The following is an 18,995-nucleotide window of genomic DNA, read 5'->3' as shown; positions in this document are numbered from 1 at the left end:
CTGGGAAAGCAGTGGTGATGGCCCAAGTACATGGGCCCCTGCACCCATGTGGGAGACCAGGATGGAGTTCCAGGCTTTGACCTGGCCCATACCCAGCTGTTGTAGCCATTTGGAGAGTAAATCAGCAGATGGAATTTATCTCTCTCTGTCACTCTGCCATAAAAATAATTTTTTTTATTATAAGCATTATCTTATACTCAGAAATCGCTGTCATGGCACCCTGTAGGCATTCCTGTTTAGCAAATCATCTTCCTTACACGGTCGTAATCATTGAATTTGAATGGGTTTGGTTACCTGCTCTTTGTCATATCAGCCTCACATTTTATGCCATGGAGAAGTGTTCCTATTTTGAATCTTTGTTTAGAAGAAAAAACCATGTTCTTATATGGAACACTAACACTGTAGAATTCTCCTTTCCCTTCCACTCTGGAAACACTATTATAAGACTTTTTTTAGTTCTTAAGTAAAAAATATTATTTTTCCTTAACTGTAGTCACCCTCTTGGGATATTTCATTTGGGTATATAACAGAGGCCTTTATTGTTTCTGTGGCAGTCAAAATATAATTCAGAACTTTCTTGTGGAAATTTTATTTTGTTTGCATAATTCATTCTTTAAAAAGCTTTTTTTCTACTTGAAAAATAAAGCATGCTCATTTTTTGGAAACTTAAAAATAACAAGAAGTATAAAGGAAGCAGGCAGTCAGTGCGAGTGGTGCATGTGATAGGTAAGCCAGTTTACATAGCACCAGCATCCGTGGGAGTTTTTGTCTCTTTGTGCCCTCAACAGCATTGTTATTAAAAACAGATACTGCACATTTGTTAGGGAAAATGTAATTATGTTTGTATCAGCTTTTAGAAGCCTTATCTATGACTCATATTAATAAGGCATAAACCTAAAACTTGTTAGTAAAATAAACTTTGTTAATTTGACACACAGAGAGGGGAAACAGTCTGTCTTTTGAGCATGGAGAGTTACTGTCTAAACTTTCAAGAATGAAAAATCCACAGGAAAAGATTAATTCAATCATTTATTAAATAAATATTTGTTTCTGGCCTTCCGTGTGCCAGACACTGTGTGGGTGCAGCAACAAAACAGACAGGAATCTGCCTTCTTGGAGCTGCTGCTCCCAGTTACAGGAGACGGGTCGTAAAAGATACAACATGGTATGTGCTGTAGGGAAAAAAAATAATGAGGCAGGAATAGGGTTGTGGCTGTGGAGGGGAGAGGATTACATTTTTAAGAGTGTCAGGGGAGGCTTCACAGAGACGGTGACAATTAAGGAAAGACCCAGCCATGGTGAGGGAGAGGACCCCGCAGCCTCTAAAGGTGGAGTAATCCAGACAGAGGGCAGAGCCCCGCGGCAGCACGGGGCCTCTTCTGTCTGAACAGCCGCCACCAAGGGGCAAGCTCTGGGAACGCAGATGAGGCCACGGGGATGGCAGAGTACAGCTTGTGCGGGGCCATGTGGCCATTGTACTCACTGCGGCTTGTGCTTGGCATGTGGTGGGATGTCACCGGAGGTTTCAACAGAGACCACATTCAACTAGTGCAACTCCGAAGTCCTTGGGTCCCAGCTGGGCTTTTTCAGAAGCATTTCTTTCTTACAATAATTTGGTTATTAACTAATGACTCCTGGTGAGGAGTCATATGTAGATTGAAACATTTGTGTCAGTACAGGAAATTCCCCGAGTTACAGACCTTCTGCTGATTTAAATTCAAAGAAGACAAGTATAATAGGAAGTCCTGTCTGTAGGTGTTCATCCCTGGGTGGTCCCGCTTTATTACTGAGTTCTCCTCCTGAATTCTTTTTAAGAAAGAACTCACAGGTGGAGTCTGTGCAAGGCATTGTATTCACTCTTAGATTTGGGAGGCTAGATAGGCAATGGCCTCTGTGGGTTTTTTTTTTTTTTTAATGTATGAAATATAGCAGAAAAACAAAACATGACCATATAGTTTAAGGATTAATGATAAAAAGCAAGTAGTTATATAGCTATCAAGTAGACCTAGAAATACATCACTGCCAGTGCCCAGAGGCAGCCTGCTGTGTGTCCCTCTTGAGATCATAACCCACACCGTTGCTCAGTGGCAAGCACTCTTCTGACATTTCTGATCATTTCCTTATTTTTCTTTATGAATTTACACCAAGGATTCATTCCAAACCAACATATTTTAGTTTTGTCGGTCCTTGAATTTTTTCTAAGTGGAATAATACAACATGTTGTCTTTTGTGTCTTCTTTCATCCGTGTCGTTACGCAGAACCACACTTCAATTTCATTGTCAGAGGAATGTGGTGTGCCACAGTCGCTCTGTCCACTTGGATCATGCCTGGTTGCTAACTGTAGACGTTCCCATGTGCATGTGCTGATAGATAATCAGGGCTTCCTCTAGGCCGTTTATTTGGGAATGACATTGCTGGATCTTCAGTTTTATTAGATAATCACTGTTTGCCCAAATGGTGGTACCCAGTTTGGCCTCCTCCCAACACTGAGTGTATCCCTGCTCCTCCCAGCCCTTGCTAGTATTGCCAGACTCCAAATTTGCAAGTTCATTGGCCAGAAAGTATTAATTCTAGCAAATTAGCTGAGAAACAAAACCTTAAGCTTGGAAAAAACTAGAGAGTGAAGGACTAAAGATACTGCTTTGTGCTTCAAGAATCAGAGATCCCGAGCATTTTCTAGAGTGGGTTGATAAGTCTGCTGCCTGGGAATAGTTACGTACAAAGTCCTGAAGGGATTTGTCTTTGTACAGGCAGAGGTCAGGAGCCTTATCTGTCTCTTTCGTCACTGTGTCTCAGAGAATGCCTCGCACACCTGACGGCCAGTAAATATTTGCTAAATGAATTCATCCTGGCCCCTGTTACCCTTAACAACTCGGCAGTTTTGTCAGCTTTATTCTCTGGTATCTGATGGAGACTGCCCTGTTCACAGTTTGTGGTGATGGCTCATTCTGTTACTGCTAGTAACTGGGAGGGGTTTACCAGAATCTGTTTTAGTCTAAGAGAAGCTTGTTTGTACTAGTGTACTAACTTAGTTAATGTTGGCATGTACATATCAGGAAGAGAGTCGGTTTTTAAAGAATCATATACCTCACGATTTTGACAGGATTTCATTTTCCCACGAGAGGGGCCTTAGTACCAGGATTTTCTGCCTAGGTTCTGCTCTGCGATGCTTCCCAACGATTCTTGTCCCTGTGTCTCTGGGGAACCCTTTTGTAAGATACGGCAGTTCACTGGAATCGTAGTCTTAATCCAGTCTTTGGGGACTGCCCACCCACCCTTCTCAGTATAGCAGCTGTTTATTAAAAACATGGGACACACAGTTGTGTTTAAATGTGTTTCACTTTTGTCTTCTTTGTACTCAGAGCAGTTTTTAATTTATTTATTTGAAAGAGATGTCCCTTCTACTGGTTCATTTCCCAAATGCTGGCAACACCCTGGCTAGGTGAGGCCAGAGCCAGGAACCAGGAGCACAGGCCTGGTCTCCCAGGTGGGCCTTGTCTTGCTGCCTCCCAGGGTGCACATTAACAGGAAACTGGAATCAGAAATGGAGTTGGGACTTGAACTCAAGCACTCTGACATGAAATGCAGGTATTGGAAGCAAAGTATTAAACATTGTGCCGGGTCGGCACTGTGGTGTAGCGGGTAAAGCCGCTGCCTGCAGTGCCAGCTTCCCATATGGGCACTGGTTCGAGGCCTGGCTGCTCCACTTCCCATCCAGCCCCTCTGCTATGGCCTGGGAAAGCAGTGGAAGATGGCCCAAGGCCTTGGGCCCCTGCACCTGTGTGGGAGACCTGGAAGAAGCTCCTGGCTCTTGGCTCCTGGCTTCGGATCAGCACAGCTCTGGCCGTTGCAGCCAATTGGAGAGTGAACCAGCGGATGGAAGACCTCTCTTTCTGCCTCTCCTTCTCTCTCTGTGTAACTTTGACTTACAAATAAATAAATAAATCTTAAAACACACACACACATTGTGCCAAATGCCTGCCCCCAGAGCAGTTTTTATTTATTTATTTTTTATTTATTTACTTAAGAGTGAGAGAGACAGAAAGGTCTTCCTTCCATTGGTTCACTCCCAAAATGGCCGCTATGGCCAGAGCTACACCAATCCAAAGCCAGGAGCCAGGTGTTTTTTCCTGGTCTCCTATGTGGGTGCAGGGGCCCAAGCACTTGGGCCATCCTCCACTGCCTTCCCAGGCCACAGCAGAGAGCTGGACTGGAAGAGGAGAAACAGGAACTAGAACCCAGCACCCATATGGGATGCTGGCACCACAGGCAGAGGATTAACCAAGTGAGCCACAGCACCAGCCCCCCCAGAGCAGTTTTAAGAAGACAATTTTACATAAAGACTTAATAGTAACTCAGCCTTTTATTAGGGAGCTGAGCTGGCAAAAGTGATCACTCATCTCTGTTGACATGGGGCAAGTCATTTACCTCATTTTTACTGTTCTTATAAGCCTAGTTATTGGAAGAGCTTGGATTTTCCAACTCTGATTTCTAATTATCAACATTTAGAGAAATAACTAAAAAATAGTACATTCAGAACTAGTGACAAGCTGTAGGAATGGTAATTTTGACTAGCAAATCATTTCTTACTAGGCATTTCTCTGCAGCTGTATCACCTGTTTTTTTGTGAGTTTCCCTTTTACGATAACAGCCAAAGTAACTAAAGACTTGTATGAGGTTCTGAATTTAAGTCTGATTCATCGGTTCTATTTCCAACAGAGGTTTCCTGTTAGAGAAGACAAATTGGAGTTTTCCTACTGACTTGATTTGGTGAGTTTTTACTAAGTTTTATTTTAAATATGGTTTAATTATTTAAAAAAACAGAATGAGATGCATAAAATATTTACCATGACTTTTAAAAATGCACATTTTGAGTGTAATCTGTTTTATTTCAGTGTAAATGGTAGGTAAAGTTGAAGTTATAGTAAAGTAAGCATGTAAGATTTTTCTATTAATGAGCATTACAAATAGTGCTGAAATGCCTTTCAAAAATGGTTCATAAAAAGTTTTATTCTAAATATCCTGGCTGCTGGCTTCAGGTTGGCCCAGCCTAGGCTGCTGGCAGCCACTGGGGGATGAACCAGCAGATGGAAGATACCTCTCTGTCTCTCTCTCTTTCTGACACTCTACCTTTCTGATAAACAACAACAAAAATCTTACCTGATATAAACCAGAACTGTTTCTTTGGATTTAAACTTCTGATCACTGGTTAATAATGCATGATATGGAAACTAAGTGTAGTAGTAGTATTCTCCCTAGAAAAAGTCTTCAGGGTAATTAGAATTATAGTTTATTAAAAAAGATAGTAAAGTGGGCTTCATTTTACTTTGAAAAAGGAGTTTGATTTTGAGCAGATTGCATGAGTGTCTTGCACCTTACATCTCTTCTCTCTACAGGTAACAAAAACAGGCAGGCACTTGCTGGCAGTTAAGAATCTCATGTCCCGAACCACATTACCTGGGTTCGATAGCCAGCGCCAGCTCCTGACCCTGGCTTACTGCCAAAGCAGACCCTGGGAGGCAGCAGCTGTGGCTCAAGTTACTGAGCTACATGGAGAGACCTGGCCCGCATTCCTGTCTTCTGGCCCAGGCCCAGCCCTGGCCATTGGAGACATCTGGAAAGTGAACCAGTAGATGGGAAGCTCATGTTCTCTCTGCTTCCCAAATAAATAAAATTTTAAAAAATTTTTCATCAAATAAATTTTTGAAAAATCTTTCTAGCATTTTGGATACCACCTTAAAAGTTTTACTTTGTGATTTAAGATTTTTACCTCAGATGCTTCTAGAATCTTGTTAGGTAAAATAGGTGGGTAAAATAGGTGTTGGTGCATTTAGTCCTAAGTCCTAATACAGATTGTCAGGATCAGGAAAGTCTGTTAAAACAGACGTTCTGTCTAACTTTCCTGTTTTGTGTGCCAGTGTGGTTTTACTTTTTCCTTGAGTCATGAGTTTTGGAATGAACATTTAAATCTGAGCACTTCTTGCCTATCCTTTGTTCCAGTTAGTTTACTTAGAACCTTAACATTAACACAGAGTTTGGCTTATTTTTACTAGCTTTAGGAGTTGGGGGAAGAAGAGGGAATTTGTTTTCTTAGGTAAGGTCCATGCGTGCATAGACCTCCCTCTGTCTCATCTGTCTCAGTCACAGGGAGGTCTGAGTGCTTTCATAAAAAGAATCATTTCCGGGGAATAGTAATTCTGTACTGCTAGATAGTAGATAGTAGTAATTTTGAATGTAATTGGTTGCCTTTGTTGTAGATCAAATTCTCTCTGGCAGGAGGGCCTTTTCAATGTTCAAGTTAATGCATTTATTCCAGATTGTATACCTTAAGACAATTTAGATTTTCTCTTTTGAAATTAATTTCTTGGGCCCCTTCTGTAGCCAGATAGTTGTTAGCAAACTGCTCTGAAGGAGCCAAAGTTGTGGCATAGCAGGTTAAACCGCCTGCAACGCTGGCATCACATTATGGGTACCCATTCAAGTCCTGGCTGCTCCACTTCAGATCTGTTTCCCTACCAGTGCACCTGGGAAAGCAGGGGAAGATGGCCCAAGTGCTTGGGCCCCTGCACCCATGTGGGAGACCCAGAAGAAGCTCCTGGCTTGTACAGCTTGGCCTAGCCCTAGCCATTGTGGCCATTTGGAGAGTGAACCAGTGGATGAAAGCTCTCTCTCCCTCTCCTTCTCTCTCTCTAACTTTGCCTTTCAAATAAAAAATAGACAAACATTTTAAAAAAAGAAAATAGCAAGTGCCTATAGACTTATTAAACAAAAACTTCATAAAAAAGATTTTGAAATGGCTTGACTGAAGTATAGAAAGCCAAGGAGTACACTCCACCCCTCACCCCTGGTTTGGCTTCTGCAAGGCCTCCAAGGTCGACAAGGTCTTTTGGGTCCAAGGTCGACAAGGTCTTTTGGGACTTGTGGGGTTATGCAACCTCTCCTGTTTGTTTCATGAAGTGACTGTTCTGTATTTGAATTCCTCAGACTGGACATGCTTAGGTGGTATCAGGGCTGCCTCTTTCATCTGTTTACCATTTACTGCTTATATTTTATAAGGTTCTTAATCATAAACGACAGGGTAGAAGACCACAGCCTCTCAACTCCCAAAACAGCTTTGGGAATATTCATTATACAACAAATAGAATCTTAACAGGGTTTCCCCTCTTCTTTCTCTTTCCTCCCTTTATGGATTCTTTTTCAGCTCTTGTTTCTATTAAGTAGATTTTTTTCAACCTAGATGAGAAATTTTTGATAATATGTGGGATGTGTTAACATATTCATCTTTCCCAACTTTGCTCTTCGTGGCCCTAGAGATTTGTGCCCAAGCTATTCCGTGGAATCAACACATGATTCTAATTTGTGAGAATGAAAAAGTTGCTGATTGTTTGGTTTTGCCTTTCTAAATTCATTCCTAAGGATGTTTTCTTTTGGAACGGAGACCCACTTTGAAGTGAAATAGCCCCTTTATAATCACGTTTTGTTTCCTGGCTTGGATCATTGTAGCTCTTTTTCGGATATCTCCCAAGTGATGGGTTTTGAAAGTGATGCGTGGAAAAGCTTAATCTGATGAACCCTATCTGCTGGTTTTGTTTTTTGTTTTTAAACAGCTGCAGGAGTTTTTCTTCCTAGCGGGGGCTCTGTTATTAGCAGCAGCAGCACATCACCTATGAGACCTCTACTTGTGCAGCCATGGTTGAGTCTGCTGGGTCCTCCACCCAACTGTAGATTTTTTTTCCCCTCTGATGTTATGGGGATATATTTAGCTTAGCAGTCACTTGTGCCTAAATTAGAAAACCAAACAAAAAGTCTTCAGAAAGATCTAAGGAGTTGCAGTCCTGCAAGGTGATTAAGTGGCATCTGCCCCTTTCCAGGACAGATGTCTGCGTGTGGAGCAGAGATGTGTTGCAATCTTCCTGGACAGATTTTGGGGTAGAGAATCGTGCTGATATGTCTGTATCAGTAGCTCTTACATAATGAACAGCTTTTAAGGAGAAGGAATGATTTCCCAGCTTAATTTAAATTGGCAATAAATTTTTCTGCTCTTTGTTTTTGCTAACTAAAAAAAAAAAATGCATCCACAGTGAGAATTATCCTGCATTTTAACCTTTGAGCTAGCTGCTAAGGTCTCCTTGGGGACAAGGACAGTTTGTAGTTATTTATAACCTGTAAGAAGGGCAGTAAGGCAGCAAACAGCCAGCACACACTGAGGCTTGCGAGGCAGGGGGAGCAATCTGTTGTTTTCCTACTGGATGTGCCTCCTTGTTCGTCTTCAGCTCGACTTTGCCTGGATGAGCTTTGCTAGCCAGGCTATTTCTACAAAACACTGTGTCTTACTATCTTCTAGCTGTACTCTGTCCTTAGATCAAGAAGGAGGTTGAAGCCTGTTTATATACAAAAAAGTTTCTAAACTTCTTCATTTCAGCATGTCTACTGCATAAGAAATATCTGTGAGCCAGGGGCACTGACTTGCACAGGAAATACCAGTGTCTGATTTGTCCTTACGTAAAACCGTTGGGAAAGCAACTCAGAAATATGTTCTGTGCATTAGCTTCGTATAGTTGTGTCTGTGTATATTTTAAGATATGTCTACATATTTACATGTTTGAATTGTGTGTATATTAAATGATAATTATCTGTTCTCCACTTGGCAATTTTAAGGGACTCAAACCCAGTGTCTGATATGAAAATCATAAGTCAAATCTAAGAAAATGCTAAAAATCTGCCTCAGCTGACTGTCAGCATATTGAAATTTTATTATATAGAATTTAACTTGAGATAATTTAGAGGTGTAGCCTGGGCTCCTGGCAGCTGCTGTAATGGTACTTTCTGTAGCCAGAATTGACTTATTCCAGGAAGTGTGCTTCTCTCACTTTATCTTTTGGTTTCAGGAACTCCCCCATACCCCTTTCAAGTTTCCCTTCTCTTCCAAGTTTTCTTGAATTAAAAAAAATTTTTTTTAAATTAAGGAAGAGTGTAATTTTGAAATGTATTTTAAATTGGAGTGAACTGAACTGATAATTTTTTAAATGTATTGTTTCAAAAGAATGCTTAGATTCCTATAGTTGCATTCATTCAACTCCCATTTTAACTTTATAACTAGAACTCATTAAGGAAAAATATGATTTCAAAAGAGAAAATCTATTTATTCAACCACAATTTCATTGACCAGATTTTTGTTTAATTAATTTATTTATTTGAAAGTCAGAGTTGCAGAGAGAGAAGGAAGAGAAAGAGGGATCTTCCATCCCCTCTGGTTCACTCCCTAGATGGCTGCAACTGTCAGGGCTGAGCCAAAGCAAAGCCAGGAACCCAGAGCTTATTCCAGGTCTCCCACATGGATGCAAAGGCCCAACCACTTGTTCCATCTTCCACTGTTTTCCCAGGCACATTAGCAGGGAGGATCAGAAGTGGAGCAGCTGGGACACAAACCAGTGCCCAAATGGGATGTCAGTGTTGCAGGCAATGGCTTCACCTGCTATGCCACAGCACAAGCCCCATGAATTTATTGAGTGCCCATTAGGATTCCATCCTGGTCACTGAGAATGGTGTCTTGCCAGGTAGGCATAACTTCTAGTCAGGGAGACATAAGGGAAAAATCAAAGATCATTTCAGATAGTGGTAATAAGAGAGGCAGTGTGATGGGAGGAGCAGGCCAGAAGGGGGTACTACAGGTTGAGTGGTTGGGGAAGACCTCTCTGAGGATACTCCACTTGGAGGGAGAGCTAGATGACAAGAAGAGCCACTGTGAAAAGCCCTGAGGGAAGGAAGAGCTTTCAAGGGTGAGGAAAAGTGCCTGATGTGGCCAGAGAGCAGAATTCACCGCTTGGTAACTAAGTGGAGGGCTGGCAGTGTCGGGGAGGCGGAGGCAGTCCTGATGAGGAGGTGGGCCCAATTCAGATAGCCATGGAGCCACTTGAAGAGCTCCACTTTGTCTCTCACGTGGTTCTGACTTATGAGCCTTCCTACAACTTGGGAAGTTTGTAGAGGAATTATCCTCCTAAATGTTTTTATTTACTCCTTGAATAGGTGATAAATTCACACAATTCAAAACTGTAAAGTACCAAACTGAATTTTCCTTCCTAGGAAGTAACCACCGTCCTTAGTAATACATTTTCTATTTAAAAAGTAGAAATAACTTCCTTATTCTTTTTTTTTCTATAGATGCTTATTCTACCATTGTTGATGGACTTTTAAGTTATGTCCTATTTTGTATGTTTACAAATAGTGCCACAGTGAAAACCCTTTGATTCTTGTCTTGTAAAATATATCAGCAAGGTTACATTTGTAGAAGTGGGATTGCTGATCAGAGGGGGTGTACATTTCTTATTCTGAGACATTGCCCTTCACAGGGATTGCAGCAGTTTATTCTCCAACCAAAAACGTTCTCCTTACCCTGAGCAAGTGTTACCAAACATTTTGATCTTTGCCAATTCAGTGGGTGAAACAGTGTGTGGTTTAATTTGCATCTATCTTAGTATGAATGAGGGCTGAACATCTTTTATATATCTAAGAGCCACTGGTGTTTCCATTTCTGTAAACCGTTGTCTCCCTCTTCCCCCGTTTTTCTGTTAGGCTGTTGCTTTTTTTCTTCTTAATCTCTAGATTCACTTAATATTGCTAAATCCCACTATAGGTTTATTGTTTAAGAATTTAAGAAATGAAAAAAGCAGTCATCTTTATCTTGTAAAATTTTACAAAGCATGAAGCCGATGAGAGACACAAGAGAAAAACCCACCCTTTCCCTTGCTGCTTGAGGACTGTCTCCCTTGTCTTTGGTTCCATTTTAAGAAGTGTCTCTAAATTTAAAAACAAAAAAGGTGCGTTTAGTATTTTGTTAGACTAGATTGAACTACAGAAATTTTACTCATAACAGATGTTCAAACAGCATTCAAACCTTGCAACAAAAGAAGTCAGTGTGACCTGTAGTAACTGTCCTTGGGGTAATGAGAAAGCAATGTTTACCTCCTGGGCTGTATATGATTGAGTACACTGTAACAGAAGAAACACAAAGCTCCTTTTAGATCACATTAGTTTCTCAAAAATGAGTATACCCAAGTCTTTCATAGTTTTTTTTTTTTTTTTTTTAACCAACAATCTTTTTGGCATCTTCTTTTTTGGAAAATGCAAACGTCTCTCAGGTTTAAAATAGTTATAACATTGGGATTTGTTTTCTTACTTGGAAACGGTGCTAAGCTTTAAATGAAAAGAAAGAGAGAGAGAGGCTTTTAAAAAGTCCCTAACCAGAGTGGTGATGTGGTGCCTCCTGTGGCGCCAGCACCTCATATGGGTACCTGTTTGGGTCCCAGCTGCTCCATTTCTGATCCAGCTCCCTGCTAATGTGCCTAGGGGGGCAGGTGAGGATGACCCAAGTGCTCGGGCCCTTGCCACCCATGTGGGAGGCCTGGAGGAGGCTCCTGGCTCCTGGCTTCAGATTTGTCCAGCTGTTGTGGCCATCTAGGGAGTGAACCAGTGGATAGAGGATTTCTCTGTTCCTGCCTCTTTTTCTCTGTGGCTCGGCCTTTCAAATAAATGAGTAAGTCTTTTATTTTTTTAACCCCCTAACCATTCTCTAGCAAGAAGTTCCATTTTCATGCTGTGCATTATGTCGAACTACTTGAAATTTCCAGTATTGCACTGTTTATGCCATATGAAACAATAGTTTCATGATTCAATCTCATATCTTCACAGTCTTGTCATTTAAAAATTGATGGCTAGGACTGGCGCTGTGATGCAGCTGGTTAAAGCCCCAGTCTACAGCGCTGGCATCCCATGTGGACACCAGTTCAGGTCGTGGCTGCTCCACTTCCGATGCAGCTCTCTGCTATGGCCTGGGAAAGCAGTAGAAGATGGGCCCCTGCATCTGCGTGAGAGACCTGGAAGAAGGTCCTGGCTCCTGGCTTCGGATCAGCACAGCTCCAGCCATTGAGGCCATCTGGGGAGTGAACCAGTGGATGGAAGACCTCTCTCTCTCTCTCTCTCTCTCTCTCTCTCTCTCTGTGACTCTGCCTTTCAATTAAATAAATAAACCTTTAAAAAAAAGTGATGGTTATCAGGCTGACTCATAGATACCATGATACACAGGCCTATCTGTGTTAATTGATTTGTCTTTTAATTCTCTGGATGAGTAGATTAGATTATGGAAGAATGTACTTGGGAAATAAATGAAAGGTATTTTAAAATGACTACACAAGCTGTCAATATCACACTTTTTCAGAGTGTTCAAGCCTAGTTGAGTATACTGCAAGATAACCTATTGGAACGTTTTCTCTTATTGCACAAGAAATTTATCTTCTGTCTTGAAATCTTGAAAAAATTCTGACTATGGAAGAGTTTACCTCAAATTAGTTACTGATTTGTGTTGTAAAAATGAAGGAAATTATAACTGGTCCTTCCTCTCTGGTTGAATGAAGATTTAACACTGAATGAACTACTTACCTTTTCCCAGATCTTGGGCTTGAGGTACCAGGCTAAGAGTTTGGGCCTTGTATATCACTTATCTGAAAGAACAAATTAATGGTTTTCATTATATTACAGATTTGATATATTCAGCATTGTTCAGAGGGCTGCTTTAGAGATACATGAAAAAAAAAGTTAATGAAATTGAATGCAACTGGATAGGTGTTTCAGGCATCAAAATATTTTTACAAACCAAAGTATGAATACTTTCCGTTGCAGGCAGGCTATACCACAAAGACCAGTTGTAAATTCTGATGAAGCAGGGCCGGCGCCGTGGCTCAATAGGCTAATCCTCCACCTTGCGGCGCCGGCACACCGGGTCCTAGTCCCGGTTGGGGCGCCGGATTCTGTCCCGGTCGCCCCTCTTCCAGGCCAGCTCTCTGCTGTGGCCCAGGAGTGCAGTGGAGGATGGCCCAGGTGCTTGGGCCCTGCACCCCATGGGAGACCAGGAAAAGCACCTGGCTCCTGCCTTTGGATCAGCACGGTGCGCTGGCTGCGGCTACCATTTTGGGGATAGACCTCTCTCTGTCTCTCTCTCTCACTGTCCACTCTGCCTGTCAAAAAAAAAAAAAAAAAAAAAAAAAAAAAAAAAAAAAATTCTGATGAAGCAGCTTAACGTGCACTGGAAGCAGTAGAAGTGTTCATACAGTAAAAGAAGGCACGAGAGAAGTGTAGGTTCGGTTGAAAGCTTTACCTATGCAACATGATGGCGTTAATACATTTCCTTTTTCACTTCTTTCACCCCCCAAAGTTTAACCCTCTAGTTAGAGCTCATATTGTATTGATTGACTTGAAACTCTAGTCAGAAATGGTTGATGACTGCAAGATCTCATAATACCTGCTGGAGATGAGCGTATTGCTCTTAGTTGCTAGCTGGTGCTGCCTTCATTGTTATTTAAGCAGGATTACAGTTGACAGAGGTCTTCTGGAGTATATACCTTGATGTGACTCCGAGATATGCATCCTCATAGGTTGGGGTTTAGTAGAGCAAGCAGGAAAATAAGCAGTGGTAGCTAGATACCAGGTATGTTCAGCCTCGGAGTCGTCAGCATGCTAGGAAGGTTGGTAAGCTTTGGAAATAAGTTTCTCCTTAGAGAACTTGGACAGTCTTGTCTTAACTTGTTTGAAGCCAGAAATGATATATCTTAGCTCTAATTGTCTCCTACAAAGGTTCCCAAACTATGACCCTCAAATAGATCTCTCCTTTTCTGAATTGTTTTTCTACTGCAGCAGTCGGCATGAAGTGCTAGAGAGTTGATGCAGCACCAGGGTACTTTGCTGATGAACACTTGGCCTATGGTGCCTGCTATGAGTGAAATTAATTAACTTGTGCTATCCTAGTCAATTTCCCTCCCAGCAGGTTCTGCCCTTACAGCTGCTCCATGCTGGACACTGGGTTTCCAGTTCAGCTGCTGGCTTGGACATTTTTAAAAATTGGAAGATAGTTGATATATATAAAAAAATATAAATGAAAGACTTGGCTACAAACTAAGTTAAAAGCAAAACAGGGCCGGTGCTGCGGCTCACTAGGCTAATCCTTCGCCTGTGACGCCAGCATCCTGGGTTCTAGTCCCGGCTGGGGCGCCAGATTCTCTCAGTTGCCCCTCTTCCAGGCCAGCTCTCTGCTGTGGCCCAGGAGTGCAGTGGAGGATGGCCCAAGTCCTTGGGCCCTGCACCCCATGGGAGACCAGGAGAAGCACCTGGCTCCTGCCTTCGGATCAGCGCGGTGCGCCGGCTGCAGTGCACCAGCCACGGCGGCCATTGGAGGGTGAACCAACGGCAAAGGAAGACCTTTCTCTCTGTCTCTCTCTCTCACTGTCCACTCTGCCTGACAAAAATAAAAAAATAAATAAATAAATAAATAAAAAAAGCAAAACAGATGAGAAAAAATGGTCAAGACCAAAATTATTTATTTATTTTTTCCTGGTTGCAGTAATGGGCAAGATTCAGTAGCCACAGTTAAGGCATTAAAATAATCTTGTTTTAAAAATAGGCCTTTTCTTGGCCTTAGAGAACTTGTAAATTGTTAAATAAATTTAAAGGTTTTTTTTAACTTAAAAACAAGAAAGTAGTATTTCATGATGTTTCACTGTAGAGCTAAGCTTCAACCCACACTTCCAGAGCCAAATTTTAACTAATGTGTAAAATTCACATCTTCAGTTCTACCTTGCCTAAAAGTAGGGATTTTGAAACTTTTTCTGGCCAGTAGTGCTAACTGGAAATAATAATAGATGCTATTTATGAAACTCTGAGAGGTGTATTTATCTGTTACTGGACATATAAGCAGTTCTGGGAGAATATGTTTTTCTGTCAAATGCAAACTGCCTTGAAGGTGATCACAGAAGCATTTGGTATGTGAATCCCATGAACCAAGAAGCCCAAATGCCAGTGCAGTGCTTAGCTTGCTTGAGAGAGCACACCCTGTGTATAAGGCTGTTATCCTGTATCTGTGATACATGGGATGCTTCAATTGTAAATGCCTGTAGGATAGTGTTTATGACTAATGGGGATGGCATTTAATTCCATTCTTTTTTTTTTTTTTTTTTTTTTGACAGGCAGAGTGGACAGTGAGAGAGAGAGAGAAAGGTCTTCCTTTGCTGTTGGTTCACCCTCCAATGGCCGCTGCGGCCGGCGCGCTGCGGCCAGCGCACCGCGCTGATCCGATGGCAGGAGCCAGGTGCTTTTCCTGGTCTCCCATGGGGTGCAGGGCCCAAGCACCTGGGCCATCCTCCACTGCACTCCCTGGCCACAGCAGAGAGCTGGCCTGGAAGAGGGGCAACCGGGACAGAATCCGGCGCCCTGACCGGGACTAGAACCCGGTGTGCCGGCGCCGCTAGGCGGAGGATTAGCCTAGTGAGCCGCGGCGCCGGCCTAATTCCATTCATTAATAGTAATACTCATTGATGGTACTACTATATTTTATTAATCTTCTCCGTTTCCTGTTGCTTGACTAGTCAACAAATGTTTGTGAGCTGAATTACTATTGAATGACTGCTTTTATTATTACTTATTCAGACCTTTTTCTGCAAAGAATTTGAGGCAAATTTCAAAAATGCATAACATGTAAACAGTTGATGGAATTATAGCAAAGGGAATACAGAATAAGTATATTATATATATATATAATAGGGCTTATAGAACAGCCCTTTTTTTTTTTTTTTAGATTTATTTATTTATTTGAAAGAGGTACAGAGAAAGAGGAAGAAACAGAGGGAATCTTCCATTCTCTGGTTCACTTCCCAGTGACTGCAGGAGCCAGAGCTGGGCCCAGGCCAGAGCCAGGGGCTTCATCTGGGTCTCCCACCTGGGTGGTAGGGGCCCAAACACGTGGGCCATCATCTGCTGCTTTTCCCAGGCCACTAGCAGGGAGCTGGTCAGAAGTGGAACAGTTGAGACACAAAATGGCGCCGGTATGGGATGCTGGCATTGCAGTTTGTGGCTTTACCCAGTGCACCACAGTGCCAGCCCCAGGACTAAAGTTTGAAGAAATAAGAGTCCAGATTTGTCTCTGGACTTCTAGTAACCAAGTGAAAAGGGCAGCATGATCAGTTTTTATATTGCCTGCCATGGCTGAAACAAACCAGATGTTCAGAAAAGAAATTTTGTACATTATAAAGCACAGTGTGATAAAAGGGAACATATCCTTACACTGTTACTTCAGTATTTAAAAAAAAAGTACAAAGAATGATGCATACTCAAGTACCTAACTTAAAGATATTTGAGTTGTTGTTTTTGCCTCCTATTATCCTTATTTTAAAAGAAACATGAGGCCGGCGCCGTGGCTCAATAGGCTAATCCTCCGCCTAGCGGCGCCGGCACACCAGGTTCTAGTCCCGGTTGGGGCGCCAGATTCTGTCCCGGTTGCCCCTCTTCCAGGCCAGCTCTCTGCTGTGGCCAGGGAGTGCAGTGGAGGATGGCCCAGGTGCTTGGGCCCTGCACCCCATGGGAGACCAGGAGAAGCACCTGGCTCCTGGCTCCTGCCATTGGATCAGCGCGGTGCGCCGGCTGCAGCGGCGGCCATTGGAGGGTGAACCAACGGCAAAAGGAAGACCTTTCTCTCTCTCTCTCACTGTCCACTCTGCCTGTCAAAAAAAAAAAAAAAAAAAAAAAAGAAACATGAAAGAGAAATTTGGAATGTGTTACATTCTTTTCCCGGTCTCATTCTCCCTCCTTCTTCCAACATGAAACTGATGCATTACTTGTTGATTTTTCATTTGTACTGTATGCATGTATCTGTAAGTAATATATAAATCTTTAATTTGCATAAGTAATATACTGCACATGTCATCCAAAACTTGCTTTTTCATTAACACTGTGCTTGATGCTCATGGTGCTGTAGATTGAGTTCATTAATTTTCATTCCTGAAATATAGTTTCCCATGTCATGGAAATAATAGTTTAGTTATCAGTTCCTCTAGCACTGGATTTTTAGTTTGTTTCTAGCTTTTCCCTGTTATAAACAGTGTCAGATTGAGTGACCTTGTCTTCTTGGCCCGAGTGCAGGATTTCTCTAGGGCAGTGGTTCCAAGACCAGCACATCAAGATCACCTGGAGAGGCTGCGTGTAGCGCAGCAAGTTGAGCTGCTGCTATGATGCCAGCTTCCCATGTCAGAGTGCTGGCTTTAGTCTCAGCGGATCCAGCTCACTGCCAGTGTGCCTGGGAAAGCAGTGGAAGGTGGCCCAAGTGTTTGGGCCCCTGCCACCCCCTGGGAGACCAAGGTGGAGTTCTAGGACCCTAACTTCAGCCTGTCCTGGCCCTGGCCATTGTAGTCATTTGGGGGAGTAAACCAGAAGATGGAAGATTCTCTTTCTCTCTCTCTCTCTCTCTCTCTCTCTCTCTCTGCCTTTCAAATAAATAAATAAATAAATACACCTAAAAAAATCACCTGGGATTTTGTTAGAAATGCAGACTCTTGGACCCATCCCAAACCTCTGAATCAGAAACTCTGGGAATAGCGCCAGTTAATCTGAACTGATTCTCATGTAGTCTAAATTTGAGAACCACTGTCCTAGTACATACATAGTTAAAAGGAAACATACTATATCTTTAGGTACATGTACTTTCAACTATGGCCAAATTCCTATCCAAAATATGCTTACCTATTTATGGTGTCACCAGCAGTATAGGAGAGTTCCCATTTCCACATACCTAGTTGTTTGTTTGTTTGTTTTTTAAGATTTATTTCTTTGAGAGGCAGAGTTACAGACGGTGAGAGGGAGAGACAAGAGAGAAAGGTCCTCCATCCGCTGGTTTACTCCCCAAATGGCTGCAACAGCCAGAGCTAGGCCTGTCTGAAGCCAACATCCAGGAACTTCTTCCAGATCTCCCATGTAGGTACAGGGGCCCAAGCACTTGGGCCATCTTCTACTGTTTGCGCAGGCCATTAGCAGAGAGCTGGATTGGAAGAGGAGCAGCCAGTACTTGAACCAGCACCCATATGGGATGCCAGTGTCAAAGGTGGAGGCTTAACCTAATATACCACAGTGCTGGCCCTGGTTGATTTTTGTGAAATGTTGAAGAGCTATTTTTTTTATAAGTGATACTTTATAAAGTAGTTGACCATTAGGGATTTTATAGGAACAATTTAGATATCAGTTTTTATATATTAATAAAATTATCCCTTTGTTGTACATTGCAAACTTTTTTTCTTTCAAATTTATCTTTCAGCTTTGTTTTTAGTGCTTAAAAACTATAACCAAATTCACCAGTTTTTTAATTGCTTATATTTAAGGGGCATGCAACATTGTGTCTTGATCTGCATGCATATAATGAAATGATTACTACAGTCAGGACAGTGAACATACCAATCATCTCACAAAAGTTACCTGGTTGTGTGCATATATGAGAGTACCTGGAGTCTACCCTTTTAGCAAATTTCTGATATACAGTACTATTGTATTAGCTGTAATTTATGTCGTGCACTAAATTTTTTTTTTTTTAAGATTTATTTATTTGAAAGGTAGAGTTACAGAGAGGCAGAGGCAGAGAAAGAGAGAGAGGTTTTCCAACTGCTGGTTCACTCCCCAAATGACTGCAACAGCCAGAGCTGAGCTGATCCAGAGCCAGGAGCTGCTTCTGGGTATTCCTTGAAAGGTGCAGGGGCCCAAGCACTTGGGCCATCTTCCACTGCTTTCCCAGCCCATAGCAGAGAGGTGGATCAGAAGAGGAGCAGCCGGGACACAAACTGGTGCCCATATGGGATGCCAGTGCTGCAGGTCGGGGCTTACCTTGCTATACCACAGCACTGGGCCCCCCATCATTTTTTTTTAATATCTTTTGTGTTTAGAAAGGCCTTAGAAGGAATAATTTTGAGTTGGATTTTATTTGCTACTGGGACACCCCATTGTGATGTATCACACTTATTTTAAAACAGTCTGAGCTATATGAAAGACGTGAGAATTGGAGAGATTTGGGAACCATTTGTATAAAGGCAGAAATATGGCACTGATAGGATGGATAAAATTGCCATAAAGAGAATGTAGTTTGAGAAAATGAGGATTAAGTCATGAGGAACAATAGCAGAAGAAGAGAACCCAA

General features: G+C 42.2%; 1 protein-coding gene across 7 annotated transcripts in view; it reads left to right on the top strand.

Annotated features, from left to right (window-relative positions):
- The window catches only part of SPOP (speckle type BTB/POZ protein), a 77,190-nt gene that overhangs the window by 37,513 nt on the left and 20,682 nt on the right, over nucleotides 1-18,995 (top strand). For 5 of the 7 annotated variants that reach the window (XM_002719303.6, XM_089318139.1, XM_089318138.1 and 2 more), the window contains one exon: nucleotides 4,721-4,771. The exons of the other annotated variants lie outside the window; for them this stretch is intronic. The gene's annotated coding sequence lies outside the window, so the exon portion shown is untranslated. The remainder of the gene's footprint in view (nucleotides 1-4,720; nucleotides 4,772-18,995) is intronic. 7 annotated transcript variants of the gene reach the window in all.

Source organism: Oryctolagus cuniculus, chromosome 17 (genome assembly GCF_051225735.1).
Source record: "Oryctolagus cuniculus isolate XC-2025 breed Fujian yellow rabbit chromosome 17, ASM5122573v1, whole genome shotgun sequence".
Taxonomy (NCBI): domain Eukaryota; kingdom Metazoa; phylum Chordata; class Mammalia; order Lagomorpha; family Leporidae; genus Oryctolagus; species Oryctolagus cuniculus.
Note: the sequence above shows the minus strand (reverse complement) of the source record. Positions and strands in the feature narration are given on the sequence as shown.